Source organism: Aethalodelphis obliquidens, unplaced genomic scaffold (genome assembly GCF_003676395.1).
Source record: "Aethalodelphis obliquidens isolate GAN/ISIS:26980383/991018 unplaced genomic scaffold, ASM367639v1 scaffold24, whole genome shotgun sequence".
NCBI lineage: Eukaryota > Metazoa > Chordata > Mammalia > Artiodactyla > Delphinidae > Aethalodelphis > Aethalodelphis obliquidens.
Window position 1 is genome coordinate 11,305,914 of NW_020837968.1, and position 18,059 is coordinate 11,323,972.

Here is an 18,059-nt window from a genome sequence, read left to right on the forward strand (position 1 = left end):
TTGCTGCTCCACCAAAGCCACCTCTATCTATTTTTACAGACCAATCTCACAGCAATCTCCTGCAGTCAGTTGTTCCTAATTCTTCATGGCCAGATTAAACTCCTTTGAACCACCATCACCATGCTTAAAACTCTTCCTGTAGCACTTACCAGACAGCTGTATGATATCATAACAATATATGTTTTTACCCTTCCTGACTACCTCCCAGCCTAAGCTGTAACCTCCCTGAAGACAGCAACTGCATTTAACTCCTCTTGTTCAAAGTGACTAAAAGAGTAAACTGAATTTAGACTTTGAATTCCAGAGACCAACACTTAGAGATCTGATATCCCCTCACAAAGAATGAAAAGGTTAACATTTATTTAGGCAACTCTAGAAAGGGGGGGAACAAAAGCAGTTTGTCTTAAGTATTTATACATGCAGGTGATGACCACTTGAATTATTGGGAAACTGCTCCATTTCTTTATTTTATTTTGTATATCCATGAACAAGCATATGGTAAGATCTGCCTTTGAATAAAGCATGTACTTAACGAACAATAAAGCAACATATCTTTAAATATTATGATAACTAAGAACAACAAACAATTCTGAAGAGGCTTCTTTAAGAACTCTCCACATTCATGAATCAAGGTGGCGATGTGGCAATTCTCCGGGTAATTTGATAAATGTCAACAACCAAACTATTTAAATCCACCCATCAGGGGAACTCACCACTGTGAGTTACCTGAGCCAAGTCACTTTGTTCTTTTTACATAGAGTCACTGCCTGAGAAAAAGACAAACAAGGAAGAAAAAAAAAAAACCTGGGAGTCCTTGGACTTAGGCAGCCTGCTGAAAATGCCTATATTTTCCGTTTCCCAACAACTATCCTGGTATAAGCAGGCAATGCATAGAAAGGAAGTATTTTTCAGCAAACAATCTAATGACATGCACCTAGTCAAAGGCCGGGTGCACCTCCAGTAATATCCAGTCTTCCGTGGAGGGAGACTGGCAAGTGGTTCCCATTAAATGGTACTCTTCCTGTACCCAATGCTCCAAGGTGGACTCAGAATCTCTGGAACATGTGGAAACGATTCTTCTGCCTTCGCCGCTCTCCAGTTGAGAGACCAGAGACACATCCAGGGATCCGCTCCACGTTCAAATTCACACCTGACCCACCTCTGAAGACAGCCCAAAGCTGATCTATATCCCTGGACACTAGGTCTTTGGCCGAAGTCTGCCCATTGCTCACCCCACTGTTCACTAGGCTATCAGAACAATACTACCCTGGGGGCTGGGGCTGCAGTGGGGGTCCACTTTTATAATAGCCCCCCTTTCTCTACCAGTGCCACAGATTTGAGCCTTCCAGGGCACAGGATTTCACTGGAACGTGTAAGGACAGTGTGTTCCAAATGGTGTTCTGTAGAGTACTAGACGTAGGAGGTGACCTTCACCCAAAGGATGCTACAATACGTCTAGAAGACATCACATACAATAATCCTCTCATATATTTACAGCACATATTAGGTATGTTGAAGGCTCTGAAATGTACCTGTCTGAAGAAATCTGTTAAACCCATTAGTTCACACATTTTTCTACGAAGAAAGCTTTTGGGGCAAAACATCTGTTAACGTCTTTCCTCAATAGACTGGGTTCCAGGAGGTCAGTGTTCCTTCACTGTTGCTCATCACATACTTCACATGGTATTAGACATTTTAATAAGTATTTGCTGAATTAATGAAAATCCCGTGGAAGCAGGGTCCTACAGAACATGCTTTATAAAACGATGTGATAAAAAATCCCACTTCTATGGAATATTTCAAATAAGAACAACTTCCCCAAGTGGGAAGATCTCTTTGAATCTCTTATTTAAATCCCAATTTGTGAGGTAACTATTAAGAGTACACTGGCATTTCTTGTTTGTGGTCAGAAGATTTCTTTTTTCTCTTCCAACGATCTTAGTGTCAAACTGACCTAACCAAATATTTCAACATTTTTAGTATCTAGACCTGCGAACCCTAACATATACTGTGTATAAATATATTGAGGGGACTATTAAGATTGCTGAATCCTAGGGATTCAGTATTTCTAAAGCAGGTCCTAGGATTCTACACTTTATACAAACATCTCAGGACATTTTGACATGGGGATTCAGGGGAAAAACACTCTCAAATATGCTGATCAAGAGACGTGGAAGAGAAGCCTTTGACTTGGTATCAGAAGCCTGGGTTTGAGCCCCGAATCTGTACCCTCACTACCTGTGTGGTCATGGGCAGTCACCTCTAAGTCTCACTTTCCTTCCTATGGGATTCACAATATTTCTCTGAACCCATCTACCTCGCTACTTTCCCACCCACCTCATAGCATTAAAAGCCAGCCGGTAGTCAACACACACTGTGTGCTGAATCAGCAAGTTCACCATCATTCTACAGTAGTCAACAAACTAATCACAGGAAGTGTTCAACACATAAGGTGTTTCTGCTGATGATTTAAAACAGATAAAACAGGGCTGGACCAACAGTACTGTGTGTATCCATGTCAAGCCACCCGACAAACTTCCACAGAACACTTGACTCAGGCTTATGGACCCAATATTGGCCAAATCATGGTGAAAGCCCAGCTATGTGACACTGAACACAATGCACTGAATGTTAAAATACTTCCCCTGCTTGGTACCAGACCTCTGAAAAGTGGACTCTTCACTCTTAAGTTGGCAAACAGCTAGAGTTAACTCTTTGGTTGGCATCTACACATTCACAAGAGGAAAGTTCTTGCTTACCAAGTACCCTCATTAATAATAATTAACCATGTTCAGAAATTAGGATGCAATGGAATAGATATAATGATAATACAGTATTTGGCATCTTTAATTCTTTCTCCATTCAGAAGATTCTTCTGGAGCCTGTAGCATTCGGGGTAATCGCTATGAACACTCCTCAGTCACACTGCATGAACCAGTCTTTTGAAAACCCAAGACAGAGGGTGGATGGTTTCCCAACTTTGTGGTATATTCTGAAGCCTGCTTTTTGGAATAGATCTGATATTGCTTGTTATTTACCTTTTGTGTCTAAAACAATGAAACAAACTCTTTCCTGACTGAAAGATACCTGCCTAAAAGACTAATGATTAAAGATTTCCAATGGGTGGTAAAAAAAATTTTTCCTGTGTGTTAATTGATATTATTCTGTGAGTGTTGGTTTTTGTTGCCTTTCTGATTTTAAACTTCTAAATTTTACAAGTACTTGTTCCTCACCTCAAGTACTCAGTGGGTACCCAACCGATCTCTCTCGCTCACTGATCTGCGGTTAATGATAGCAGCAAGAGAACTCTGCCAAACTAAATTCATGCCATGATGTTTATTTTCTATATTTATTATTGCCTTCCCGCTTACTTTGTTGATTGTGATCTATTTTCCTTGCCTGGGGCTCATGTTAGCGGTAACAAGTGTGACTGATTATAGGACTCACGCAAGTAAACAAGTGAATGAATCAAGCGAAGTCGGGCGACCCCATCAACAGATGGCAGGGACCACTGGACCCCCGCTGACTGTTGCCGGGAGAGAATGCCGCAGTGCGGCCCCAGCATTCCTAGACGTTCCAGTGTTTCAAGAGAAGTCTGGCAAATAAGAGGTACTCAGTAAACACTGATTAAATCCATTAATACAGAGACTCCAATTTTCATCTGAAATCTCAAGATTTTAAATGTAACCAACAGGATGGAGTCGTAAGAACATGGACTCTGGAGCCAGACTACCTGGGTTTCAAAAATCTGACTCTGCCACTTATCAGCTATATGATTTGGGCAAGTTATATAAAATCTCCACGCTTCCCTTTTCTCACCTATAAAATGAGGGGAAATCGTACCTACCTCATAGGGCTGTTTGCGGACTTAAGTTTTTAACGTTTATTAAATCTTAAGGCAATATCTGGTACGTTGTAAGTGCTACACAAACAAGAAAACACACTAGAACTTCAAAATGCCTTATCATTTTCGCAAGTATTATTCCCTTTTTCCCCACCATAACTGGGGGATGAAGGTGTTACCCTGCAGAGAAGGAAACTCAGTTTCCCTCAAGATCTTTCAGGGCTGTTCAGGATGACAGCCATGCATGTGGGTCATGCAAGAACTCCATGTGTGGACACTTAGAAAGAGTCCAGCGGTTTGCCCAATACGATATTCCATAACATGGCAGATGTCAGAATCCAGTCCATGAGTTCCAATGAACAGAATCAGAGATGTGTCCATCGGTGTTCACCATAAGCTTTCTTCCTCAATAACTAAATAAGGAAATTAAATGAAGAGCTGGTTCAAACCACTGTTTGTTTTTTTTAACCCATAAATTAATTACCTAAAAACAGCCAAATTGAGAGAATCGGCAAAGCCTCAACACTTAATAATGTCAATTTCTGTTCTTCCTCTTTCATTAATTTTTGTTTTTAACATGTTTTGCAATAATTTAGTTTCTCTTCTCTCTGACTCCAAGACCTTTCTCCCAGGAGTTTTACAAGTATATCACCTGACTACACAGCCTGTGTGTGGCTGTGTGTTAAAAACTGCTAGGCTAGAAACACCTTTTCTTTGATCTTCCTGGTTGTTGTTGGTTTAAAGCATATCCTGAATGTTATTTAAACAGAGGAGACTATTTGAAATTTCTTGGTAGATGAATTTGATAATGATAATTTAAAAAAAAACTACTGCCATCCTGAGATAAAACATCTCATTCAGCAGGTCCTGAATAACACAGGACTTCTTTGAAGAAAAAGGTCAATGTAGCCATAGCTGTTTCCTTTTCTTGTACAACAGCAGTAACTTTACACACTCCCTGATAATCTACATTTGATAAAGTTGCTCTCTCGCATTGCAGAAGAGTTTTCTCTTTTTTTAGGGTTTAGCATTTTAAATTTTTATTTTGTCTTGTGTTTAATCTGAGTTTTAGCATGGGTGAGGAATGTACCTATTGTTAAAAATAACTTCTACTAAATTGGACTTTATCAAAATTAAAAACTTTTATGAATTGCAGGGTAATACCAAGCAGGTGAAAAACAACCCAGAGAAAGGGAGAAGATATAAATATTTGCAAATCGTATATCTGCTAAAGATCTATTATTCAGAATACATAAAAACTCTTATAATTCAACAACAAAAAGACAAACAACCAATTTCAAAGGAGGCAAAGACAGTGAATAGACATTTCTCCAAAGAAGATATTCAAATGGCCAACAAGCACATGAAAAGGCACTCAGCACCATTAGTCATTAGGGAAATGCAAATCAAAACCACAGTGAGATACCACTTACACCCACTAGGGTGGCTTTAATTTTTTTTAATAAAATAAATAAATAGTTAAATAAAAATAAATAGTTAAATAAAAAAATAAAGATTACAAATAAATATTTAAATAAAATAAATGTTGACAAAGATGTGGAGAAGTTGGACCTCTCAGACATTTTTGGTAGGACTATAAAACTGTGCCACTGTGGAAAGCAGTCTGGTGATTCCTCAAAAAGTTAAACGCAGAGTTAGGAAACGACCGAGCCAAGATCTGAAAACATAGGTTCAAACAAATTTTGTAATGAATGTTCACAGAGCATTATTCATAAGAGCCGCAAGGTGGAAACAACCCAAATGTCCATCAACACAATGTGGTATGTCCATAAAATCCAATATCAGTCAGCCATAAAGAAGAAGGAAGTACTAACACATACTACAACAGGGATGAACCTTGAAAATACTCTGTTAAGGGAAAGAAGTCAGGCACGAAAGGCCAAATGTTAAATGATTTCAGTTATAAAATGTGCACAACAGGCAGATGCATAGAGACAGAATGCAGATTAGTGGTTGCCAGAGGTGGAGGTGGGACAGGGAGAGATTGCCTAATGGGTACAAGGTTTTCTTTTGGGGTGATGAAAATGTTCTGGACTTAAATAGTGGTCATGGTTGCACAGCACTGTGAATATAGTAAAAAGCCATTATGTTCTATGCTTTAAAACGACTTAAATGTTGGATTTTACGGTATCTAAAATTTTGCCTCCTTAAAAAAAAAAAAAATACTGGCTTGAATCCCCAGTAGGTAAAGCAAGAGCTTCTTCTTCCCTGCAAAGTAACTTCACACGATACCTCACTCAAATAATGTTAAGGAGTGAAATATTGCATCTAGAAGATCAGTGGCTGACAAGCTGTCCTATTTCCTCTATTTCACTAGGCCATTTGTCATTAACCCTTTTGCTCTTGAATGGCATTCTTGGTTCATCAGTTTCCCTGTAAAAACACCAACTTTTCCAATGTTACATTTCCACTTCCAGATGTTTCCTGTTAATAGTTTAGCCAATTTAGCCAGCACTGACCGATTAATGAACATATGTGGGAACCTTCTCTCTTCGAAATTACATTAAAATGCTTATTTAAAATAATAAAATATTTTATGACTCTGGTAAGAAGAGTGATGTGATTTATCATAAATCAGTAATTTGAATCTTAATGTACATGAGATAAATGAACAGGAAACAATGACATATAGAAAAAACTTTTTAAATTGGAGAAAAACTAATCATTCAGTAGGCCTCCCTGAAAAAGAAGATATATATTTCTTTTATATACATATGTTTTATATTTATAAAATATATATCTTTTCTTCCAAAAAGAAATGTCTTTTTAACTATTAAAATATAAACAATAAAATAGCAATTATACAAATGGGTCAGTAGAATGTATTATATGCTCCAAATTTAATTTTTCTGAGCTGCAAACTTTCATGTCAACTAGGTTATATAAAGGGAAATGTCAAAAGAATTTTAAAGTTGGAAAAAAATCTCCTCTGAATCTATAAACAATCTGTATTTGTTAAGCAGTTGACAGCAGACACCGTTACGATCAGAGGATATAATTGTAAAGAAGCATGACAAAGTTACATGGAAAGTTCTGCAAATAAATCTAGCTGCCAATGGATTTCAAAGATACAATTTCCTGAAATTACGTTAAATACCTAAGCTATGATTTTTTAAATCTCAAAGAAAATTTCTACATAAAAAGCCACGTGTATCTTTCGTGACATGTCTACTTAAACATTAATATGACTGGGTTTATTCCACAGAGGCAGAAGGAAACAAAAGAGCAAGTATTTAGATGATATGAGTTTTAAAAAAAAGCCCCTCACTTTCATCTCAAGTAAGCTTCTCTTTCAGGTGAAAGCAACGATGGTTTTAGCCAGAACCACCTGGAGAATTGCAGAGGGAATAACCCTGTCTCACAGAAGCTAAGCATATCTGGTTCATGTACTGTTATTGCAAGGAAATTTGAGAAATATAGAAACTGAAACCAACTGTTGAAGGTGAACAAGAACTAGATGAAAAGAAATGTGGATATTTTATGTCAAAATTAAGTGAGATGGAAGAGTGCACAGAAGACTTTACAGATGGCATATGTATTCGATGGTCCAATTCTGAAAATGCTTGGCCAGAATATACATCTGAACGTGTGGCCAAAATAGTCACGTAAGTGGAGAATTCTTTTTCCTCATTTAAGGGGGAAAAGTGAGGTTAAACTGGTGAAACACAAGAGGCAAGCATGGAGTTAATGGAACTTGTTTGCCAAGCAGAGCCACTTAGATCTTCTCTGGGTTCTCCTTAACCCCTCTTTCCGCTGGTGTTGCAGACCTCAGCTCTTTGCCCAGGTATGTGCAAATTTATGATCCACTGCAATCTTGGAAGGAGACTGAACTCAGCTCCTCTAAGTTTTCACTTCTTCATAAGAGAAGCCTCGTATAAAGAACAGCACAAAAGCTAGGAACTGGAATTGCTGGAGTCCTGGGGTTACTGACCCGAGAAAGACTGGTGATGGGCATAGGGAAAGGAACTGCTCCAGCTTTTAGGAAAAGTGACCCCTCCCTTCATCCATCCACACACACCCAGCAGAGTCAAAGGTATATCTGGGGAAAGGGATAGAGAGGCACTGGAGTGGGTCCTAACCTCTGCTTTAGGCCCCAGATGACCCAGTAGCGCAGCTCACGGCACCATGAAAAGCACAACTTAAGGACTGTCAGGTGTTTATGATCTAAGATCATTTAAGAAGGGCAAGGCCTGCTCGCAGGTGGGCACAAGTGGCCTTCTCTGCCAAGCCCCCCGCCCCCGTCTCCATCACGTGTTAGGGCTTATAGGTCACAGACCTGAAGAATTTGTTAAGAGGACAATCCCTAGTCCTGTCTCCTTCCAGGGTTCCTTGAAAGCATGACCTATTTGGAGAGAGTGTAATTTCTTCTTCCATGCAGGTAAGTTCACTTGGAAACTAAGCGGCCTCCCCGTTCTCCGCCCTCACCTCCCCTTCCTTACACACAAAGTTTATTCTCTTATTTTGTCTGGATGGTGGTAGGTCATTTTTACTCAATCTGAGGAAGAGAACTGGGGGTCTTTCCTATCTAAAGCCCCCGCCTGCGGGTAAAGCCTCCGGAGTCTGGAGGCCCCGCAACAGAGGCAGAGCGTGGCAAGGCAGGGACGGGAAAGAATCTGCAGCCGGAAGGAAGAAAAAGAAGGGTCCAGGGCTATCGCACGCAGATAACTAAGCCAGAGCCCAGGACAAGTTTATTTTACTTCGCTGAGCCCCAAAAGCTCCCAAGTTCTAAGATCCCGTCAGAGACGGGGGAAAAGCCCTACTGGTTCCCCAAATTCCTGAAAGCACAATGATTTGGGCAAGGACTCCTCTCCCACCGGCGTCCCGGAGCCCGCGCGCAGCGCGCCCCTGCCGACCCCAGGTTCTGTGCAGAAGTAGAACCGCAGGGGTTGCGGCGAGCGCACGCTGGGCCTTCTCCGTCTTTGACTAGCTCCTGAGCGAAGCGTGTCGCACAGCCCTGGGGACAGGGAATTTGCATGTGGCTGAGGGTCGCGAGCTGGGGAAACTGCGCAAGTGAATCAAACCGCGGGCAGAGGCGCATCCACCAGCCGACCAACGTCAGAGAACTTGGGGTGAGGGTGGATGCTCTTGGGCTAACTCCAACGCTCTCTCGAAACATCGTGCTCTTTTCCAAGGAGGCAAGGAGGAAGACAGCTAGCTAGAGCACACCTTCCCTTTTATCCTGTCTTTTCTCTGACTCATTTCCTTTTAACTTCCATCTTTCTTACTTTGATCTCGCTGTCTCCTTCTCTCCTTTTTCTTCCTCTTAGGACTTAACGAAAAGCCTCCAGACTCACACAAACCCGTGACAGGAGAGCCGAGTGGCATTTACTCTCGGGGAATGGGCTGGGAGGAGAGATACTAAGACATCGCACCCCCAATCCCTGAATTCCTACCTTTATGGGTCCCTGCCGCTAGTTTCTGGCTATAAAATTGTAATCAATTTGCCATCTACGCATAACCCCGCCTGCGGCCCAGGGATAGAAGGAGAAACCTGCCTGTGCTTTTAACTTGGCAGTCGAATTTCTGAAAGCTGTTTTGGGCGGGCCGGGGTGAGAATCCGAGCAGCTCTGGACCAGGGAAGGGCGGCCCCCATCCGGTCTGAGCCAGATGGTCCCTGCAGAGTGAGCAGAGGGGGGAACCTGTGCTCAGACCCCTCCCCCGTTTCTGTGCCGGGAACCCTGGGTGCACGCACTTTGGAAAGTCAAGTCCCCTCTGGGGCACCGCCACAGACCGGTGCTGAGATTTCGCTCAACACCAGTCTATCCACAGGCAGACCGAGCGCTCTGGGGAGGTGGCCGCAGGGGGATTGTGTGCTATCCACCGTGAGAGGAGATATTGGTGGCGGGTAAGAAGCTAATCAGCGAGGGCACAGGGCCCTGAGCACGCGACCAGCGAGGCCGCAGTTGTTCCCTCTCTGGTTCCTAACTTCTCTCCACTTCAGCGCTGGGGCTCAGATCTCTGGCCAAACGGTTCCGAGCCCCCGGTTATTTTCAGTCACAGCCTTCTCCACCCCCCACATGTCGCACCTGGTCTCTGGGGTGAAAGGGTGGTTTGAAGAGTCCTGCGCGAGGCTCATGGCCGCCGCCGCGCGCCTGCGGGAAAGCCGGCCGGGCCGCGGCCCCGAGCGCATAGCCCTTTCCTGAGCCACGCGCGCGCGCATGCCGCTCCTCTCGCCCGGGGCTCGGGAACATTTCCTGCCTGCCAGGCTCCCCGCCCGCTTGACTTCTGGGTTCTAAAAACACAGAAGCATCGTCTAAGGCGCTGGCAGGTAGAAAAGGGAGACAAGGTCAAGGCCCACGGACGGCCACGATCCGCTTGCGCCCTTGCTGTCTCCGCAAGCGAGTCCTGTCCACCGCCGCGGGGCAGAAAGGTTGTCGCAGCGCCCAATTCTACCTGTAATTCAGGGACTTGAGTCTATTTCCCGACTACCCTCGGCCAGCGCCCACAATCTCCCCTCCTTTCGCCCGGGGCGGTTTAAGTCATCTGCCCCCCCACGCCCCCCATTGTAGAGGGACGGTTCCAAACAGCGAGGCTTCGTGAGCACCGCATTCCCATCCTGCAGTCGGTCGGTACCAAGGCAAAAGGAAAGGTCTCACTCTGAACGCGCCTCGTCCCCTTCCGCCGCGCGCGGGGCCGCGCTCCAGGCCGCCTCCGGTACGCGCCTCCCCCTCCCCCAGACCCACAGAGTTTTCTTCTTTAGGAAACAGACGTGCCCAGCCCACCCCGCCTCCCACGTAAAGACCAGTCGCCTTTTTTGTGCCCAAACTCAGCTGGAAGTTGAGAGCAGGGGAGAGTCAGAGAAGCACGGAAATAGACAATGAGGAAGGAGAAATCAAAGCGGAAGGAGGGAGAAGAAAGGAGCTGGAGGTCGCAGGGGCAGAGGCGGAGGCCAGCCCTAGGGGCGCTGGGCCGGCGGCCGAGCGGCAGCGTCTCCCCCGCGTCCGCCCGCCCGCCCGCGCGCGCGCCGAGCCCGGTTAGGCGCGGACTCACATGGTCGGACTGCAGAGCCGCTCTCTCAACTACTGCCAGTGGGTGGTTTCGGGGCTGCCCGCGAGGTGCCCAGCTGCCTGCGGCGTGAAGGCAGAAACAGAACAGTACAGATCACGGGACACGACCGAGACGGGCCGCTCGGCGCCGCGGGGACTTCTCTCACTTTGCAAAGGAAGCGGGCGCGGGGATTCGGGCTGCCGAGTGTAGCCTATAAATAGCGAACTTTTAGACCGAATCAACTAACAAATGAGAGGCGCGGGCGTAAATTTGCGCCGGATCCCCCTTTCCCGGGATGACCCTCCCTCCCTCCGCCTCCCCCCACACATCCCTCCGCCGCAACTCTCCAGGCAGGATTTGGGAGGGGGACAGATTGGGGGGGATGGGATTTAGTTTTATTAGAATTTCCAGTAGTTCTGTTATTTTTGCAAGGAGGGGGGTTACTCCGCCTCTTTGGCTCCCCCCACCGCAACCCCAGTTGGGCACTAGAGGCACCAGCTGGGAAGGGCAAAGGCCCGGGAGAGCGAGGATCCTAGGGGTTGGCTGTAGAAGCAGGGACGGGGAAGGGCACACGGAGCCGGGTTCCCCCTGGGATTACGTGAGGAAAGCGGGATACTGCCAGAATTTGAGGTTTTCTTGAGCCGCCAGGACGGGAATTTAGATAACCCCGTGTTTGGGAGGGAACTGCGACACAGTGAGGGCAGAAGGCACAAAGGAGTTCGTAGAGTGTAGGTTTCCTCTCCCGGGGTCAACCGTAACACGCCAGGGCTAGCAACACCCTCCCCCCGCAGCAACTTTACTTGACCTCGGTCATGACCCGCCGAGGTTACGGAGGCGTGCCCCGGGGTCACGTCCTCGCTCGCCCGGGGGCCGCAAACTCAGAGGCAGCGCGCCCTGCCCGGTGGCGCCCCGGGGCCGGCCGCCTTTTCGCCGAGCCGGCGCACACCTGCCGACCGGAAGAGATCCTTGTGACTGTGAGTCCTGACGGCCACTCGCCGCCCACCCTCCCGCTTTCCTTGAGCCAGGGCCAGACTGCGAACGCTGATTGGGTTAGTAAAACTTTCATTTTTATGCCAGGTGCTTTCTCAAAAATAAACCCACCCCGCGAGAACGACAGACGCTAGCTCTCCACTCCAAACTCCCCAATTCAAGAGTTTGCTTCGCTAAATGTATCCTGGGTGTCTCACATCAACCAGAGTCAATGGTATGGTCTAATAGGGTTGGCTGTGGGGGGACTGAGAAATTGAGGACGCTGCAGGTGAAAGGAGGTTGCACGGATTCTCTTTGGAGGCTCCATAGTCGAAGCCAGGCCTGTAGAGCAGGGAGCCAAGCCCGCCCAAGGGGCCTAAAGACGGCCTCAAGCTGGGGGAGAGGGGAGCCGGAGAACTGTGGCGCTCTTTCTTTTCACTGCCTGCCCCGCCCAGCGCCCCCGGGCACCCCCTATAAACAGAAATGGCTTAGGTCTCACCTCTACCCCTACCCCTGGAAGAAAATCGAAGAGGGTCCTCCACGCAGTTGGGGGCAGGGCGTTGCCGCCCGCTTCCCGCTTCTTCTAATACTACTTCCCGCCGTTTACCTCCCCCGTAAACGGAAAAGTTATTTTGCTTTATCCCAGACTCCAGCCGAGTTTGGCAGGACAGGAGAAAGACAGGTGCTAAGGGGGTTTCAGCGGCCGGTCTCCCTGCGGGGTGCGTCCACCGCCCTCGACTCCACGCAGGCGGGTGCGCGCGGCATTTTCAGCCATCCGAAGCCCGCGCTCCCTGGACGCCGGGCAGACAGCTGCGCTTCCCTCGCTTCCCCAAGGGCCCCGAGCCCGCGGGGGGTGACCTCTCCGCCCCGGCCCAAAGCCAGCTTAAGGGTGCTCCCAGACAGAACTGGACGGAGCCCGGGCGTCCCGGGCCCCTCACGTCTGGCTTAAGCTCCCCTGGCTACGTACCTGTCCTGGCCTTCCCGCTCCGATTGCTGACCCGGCTGGGGAGCCCGGCCCCGGAGCCTGCGCCTCCAGCGAGCCCGCCCCCGCCCTCTCCCGCGCGCCCTCGCGCTCCGGGACTCTCGGCCAGATGTGGGGCGGTGTCTCGCGGGCCATTGGCTTGGGCCACTGTTTCAAGCTGTCTTCGAGGATTTCCCCAGGCTTTGGGGCCCCTGTGTGGACTGGGAAGAGAGGGGCCAGGCCGGCGCCTCTCCTTTCCCCTCACCCACCCCTCCCCACAATCCCTCAAGTTCCCCTTCATCCAGCCCCTGGAGCCCAGGGCTTTGAAACTGCGGTAACTCCGCAAAGAAAGCGGATGAGAACCTCCTTGCGGGCCGAGTATGGGAATCAGATGGGGGCTTGCGGCGTTTCTGGAAGGTTCTGGGTGTTGGTACTGGGGGAACAGGCCCTATGGGAACAGAAATGACACACGTGCAGACAGCGTCCCCGTGGCTGTCTTCACCGCGAAGTTCACGTCTATTGTTTCCTGCCTCGGGGAAGGCTGCCCAGTGTGACAGATCTGTTTAGATCCCATCACTGGAAGAAAAATCCTGGTGATAACGATTATCTCCCGCTCGCGCTATCTGGCCATCGCCCCAATTCATCTCCCTCTCGCTCCAGCCCCTCGGGGAGACGAGGAGGGTAAGAGGCTGGCGGGAGGACGGGCCAATCCGCTGCCCTCGGACGGAGCGGAGAGGCACGAGGTCACCTCATCCGTCCCATTCCGCTCCGGGCTGGGGAGAGAGGACACGGTAGGTTTCTTTCTCTGCCAAGCCTCAAGCTTCTTTCAAATGATTTTAGTCTGGTGCTCCGGTCTATCCATATACATTTCCAATCTCATGGCTCATAAACTATTAGCAAAATGGTTTCATTATTCACCTTCTGTATCCTACAAAAGGGAGAAAAGAAGGGAGCGGCACGAAGGCAGACTGGGGGTGGGGCAGTCATGGGACACTAGTTAACAGTGATACTGCCCGTGTTTAAATCACGGCTCAGACTGCCTTCTTCAAGCTGACACTCAACAAATCTGATCCGTTTCCGAGGATCTATAGCCGACCCCTTCTCTTCTCCCCTCCCCTCCCCCTTCTCTCTCTCCTTCTCTCCATCCATCACTATCCATCTCTCCTTAACATCCAGGTTTCTAGAAGGACCAGATGGATAGCCAAGATACTGCAAACCCATTATTTGCTTCATTAGGTGTCATCAATAAGGCACGCCCTTTAGATACAACACATACAATTAATTGATTAGAATGGTTACTCCCGTCCCCTTGTGTGGTGTTGGTGATAGAATCACATGTCATCTCTGAAACCAAACCACCCTAAGACACAAGTCTAGGATGATAACCAAGAAGTTTACTTGTGGCCTCAAGGTGGCCAACGGGGCACCAAGTCCTCACCGGACTTCTGCAAGCCCCGGGAAGTGAGGAAGTTGCAGAGTGGGGTGTGTGTGTGTACACGCGCGCATGCCCGTGTGTCTGTGAGGAGAATAGGGGGCTAACAGATCAGGGTCTTTGTTTAGCTCTGAGAGGTGAGAAAAAAACATTAAATGAGTCAACCCGAATTAAAAGACAAATAGAAGCAAACTGACTCGTGGAGGCCTGAGAACCGAGTGCAAGGGGCTAAAAACTAAGGGCAGGCGCGAGCTGGCAGAAGCAGCCTCGGGCGATTGAAATGTGGACCGTCTTCTCCGCTGGTGTCAATGATGATATTAAGTGTCTCCGCCAACACTTTTACTTTTCATATCAATATATTTTATCTAGAATGACTCCAACAACACATACACGCGCACACACACACACACACACACACTCCCAGCACTTTTGAAAATATAAAGGACGCCAGGCAAGTGAGCGTGCGGTAATTATCCCTGGATGTAAAAACCAATCTTGCTGCAAGAGACCTCTCTGCAATCGGCGGCGGAGGCGGCGCGGGGACCTGCGCGGAGACCGGGGGACTTCCGCCGCTCGCTAGGTCACCGCGCCACGCGGCCGCCGCTCGCCCGCTGTTTAATATACATGGGGTGGGAACGCAGGGAAACGGATCTCGTGCCTGCACGTCCTGCAGGGGGAAAAAAAAATCAATTTGCTATTTATTTTTGAAATATATAGATTTAGGGAAATTTTTTTCTAGCTCGACCCCCTTCAAGAAACGGCGGCCCACATTGAATTACGTCTTTTAATGACTTTTCCCTTATTTGCCATTGCGATTTCACGTTCAGGGCGGGGGCAGGGTGGAGTTTCTTTGGGAGGTCTTCAATTCTGGTATCTTCAAAAAGATTTGCCTTGTGTGTTAATTGCATGCTGTTAAGCGCCTCTGGGACTGCGTGCTGACCAACTCGCACCAACTTTTAATTAACACATTGACCCGGCGATGAAGCGGCCGCCCGGTCTCCCCCTCGAAATATGTATATGAGCCGCGCGGATACCTCTCGGCCCGCGCCGCCAGATGCGTGCGAGGAATTGCCTGCGTTCCAGGAGCGGGAGGGGGTGCAAATCGCAACAGTTCGCTCTCTTTCTGTGAACGTTTCTCTCGCCTATAGGTGTATGAGCAATACACAAAGACAAAGAGTAAATGACCGGCTCCTGGAGCGGGCTCCTTACATCCTTTAACGCAACTTGACCCTTGGCGGGGGAGTTGCGGGAACGGGAGGGAAGATCCCCAAGGCCATTGCTACCCAGCCTGCCTTGGGCCTAAACTGAAGGCTCGAGCCGGGGCTTTTCGAATGGACCGACCTCTCTGTTAGTGAAAGCGGTGGCCGAGAATCCCGGTGAAGAGAACGAGGAACCGCTGCCTTTCCTGGCTCTGGCCTTCCTCCGCTCAACCTCTTCGCCCTCGCCCCGGGCTCCCCGAGGCGAAACCACAAACTCCCGGGCCCCAGGTCTGAGAAAGAGGAAGGGGTTTCCCCGCTTCTTGGCGCGCAGAAGGCGAGCGTACAGGAAACGAGGGGCTACTTTTAGGAGGCTACGACCTTTCACGGGAGACTAGGCAATTCAGGGGGCGATCCTGCAGCCAGGCCAGTCACATCCCGGCCGCGGGGAGCAAAAAACCCAGAGCGCAAGCAGGCAGACGAGGCTACCTGCAAATATGCAATTTCACCCTAAGTAATTTCATTCAGAATTGAGGGCATTTCACCGGAGTGGTGCCTTCAAAGTGAATGCCTAGCCTGCCCCCCACCCCCCGCCCCGTAGAGGACCAATGCGGGTTAATCCCCAGATACGTACTCATTTTCTCTTTCCGCATGTAATCTCAACTGCCTCGCTCTTCTAAGTACTTAGCTTCGGCATACAACCCTATAAAAAATTGTCAAAGTGGTATTCCTTCTCCCAGCCATAAAAAAAGTTGGAGTGAATCACTCCCAAGTTACCTTTTAAGATCCCCTCCAGGTAACAGTTGAAGTTTCTTGTTTGACATTTTTCATTCCTGAATACAGAACTTTTCCATAAATACGCAGTCGCAGCATGAGGAGGAGTATATGTCCCAATAACTTCACAGCTGTATGTTCTAACTATGTCGATGCTTTGGAAAATTTAATGTGACGAGATTGCCTCCCAAATTCCTTCCACCTCTTTTCTTTTTTTTTTCTGTCCTTCCCTTGAATCTACTTCTCCTATCAACTTATCAGAGAATCTGCAAAATTTAAAACTAGAAGGATAGAAAAGATAAAGACAAGAGAACAACGTTCTATTACTCAGTATTCCTCTGAGTTCCTCTAGATCTTTTTAAAATTCAGATAGAGGTATAATCAGCACCTATCTTTAGTCAGGGAGAAAAAAAACAATCAGTTGGTAAATTACAATATCCCTTTGCAAAGATAAGGCCTTTGGAAGGTAGCACAAGCATTACCCAAATGGCTTTATTTTGAGTTGAGTGGACCACAGCTCCTTATTTCAGCTCACAAATTGATCTGCAAAATTGCAGCACACACCTGATATCCAGGGGAAAACAAGAGTTGGTAACTCCAGCTGTTTCTTTTGATTTACTCTGCCTGGTAAGATGTATGCTGGGGTGTTTTGATAAGGAAAAAAAAAAGGAGTCAGCAGTTTGATTTGGAAACTTTTATTGCTGAATACGGTTGCAGGTTTAAACTAAGGAATGTGTTTCTGCTGGGGACATTTGCATGACACATCCATATGCATTAGCAGCTGCACGGTGTGATATCATCAGTTCCTGTGAGCATTTATCTTTTTTTCCCCCTTCTGTCTTTCTCAAAGGAAGTAGGTAAGTGGCTTATAGGAGAACCACATAGCCTTTAAAGATACATGAATCTTCCTCTGACCTTCAGGCCCTTGGCACCTAACTGGCCTACAACAACCTGTTTCTTTTGAGAATTTTGGAATATTTGAAGTAGTCAGCCTCCCTGGTCACACCTTTTAAATTATAATAATGATTTTCAATGTATAAAATATAATCGAAGAATTATTCAGAGAAAGGAGCCTTGGAGATTCAACTCTGTATTTAGGAAGAAGGTCTTGTCACCCACATTCTTCTGATCATCCGCTTAGAGACTTAAAAAGAGAAACTTTTCAGTAGATAAATTGCCTTCACTTCTTGATACATGATAGATGTAATACTGTTGAATCAAGAGAGCTAAGACCTTACCATACTGACATGTAGTGATGGTGTCAGAGACCACAAGAGAAGTTCTGGAAGATGTTTGCTTTTCCAAATGTTGTATGACCTGTGCAAAGGCCACTTTCTAATATCCACAGTGAGTTTTCTGCAACGAATCTTCCTTAAACTCTATTGCATGTGTGATTCTCCCTGAATCCTAGGGGTCTGTGAACAGCAAGAACCACAAGTCAAATTGAAATCAGAAGGAAACTGCATCTGATTCTGTCCAGTTACTCGGCCTATTTTTTGTTTTTAGAAAGAAAACTGTACATTTAAATTGTGCTCATCAGGTCAGGGCGACTAGGAAGCATATGGACTCCAAACCAAGAGATTAACATAAGCACATTTTTAAAAGTCACCTCTCATTTCTGCTCACATTCACTATTTGATGGAATTGCTGGAGAATAATCATGCTCAGATCTTCACAGTACAGGTGTGTTGCAGGTGTATTACAAAGAGAAACAAACATCTTACACACACATGTACAAACAAGCAAACAAAAAAGTAATCATTCTTATCAGGAATTGTGATGACCAATGAAAATATCCTACTAGAGATATTATGGCTTTTCCTCCACTTTTTTGTAGCTTTTTTGGTCTCCAAAAAAGATACTTAAAGAAAAAAA

The 18,059-nt window shown here is 46.9% G+C and overlaps 1 protein-coding gene across 1 annotated transcript in view; it reads right to left on the reverse strand.

Moving 5' to 3' along the window:
- Positions 1 to 12,876, reverse strand: part of ESRRG (estrogen related receptor gamma) — a 645,592-nt gene extending 632,716 nt beyond the window's left edge. The window contains exon 1 of the mRNA XM_027122193.1: positions 12,789 to 12,876. The gene's annotated coding sequence lies outside the window, so the exon portion shown is untranslated. The remainder of the gene's footprint in view (positions 1 to 12,788) is intronic.
- Positions 12,877 to 18,059: the final 5,183 nt, after the last annotated feature.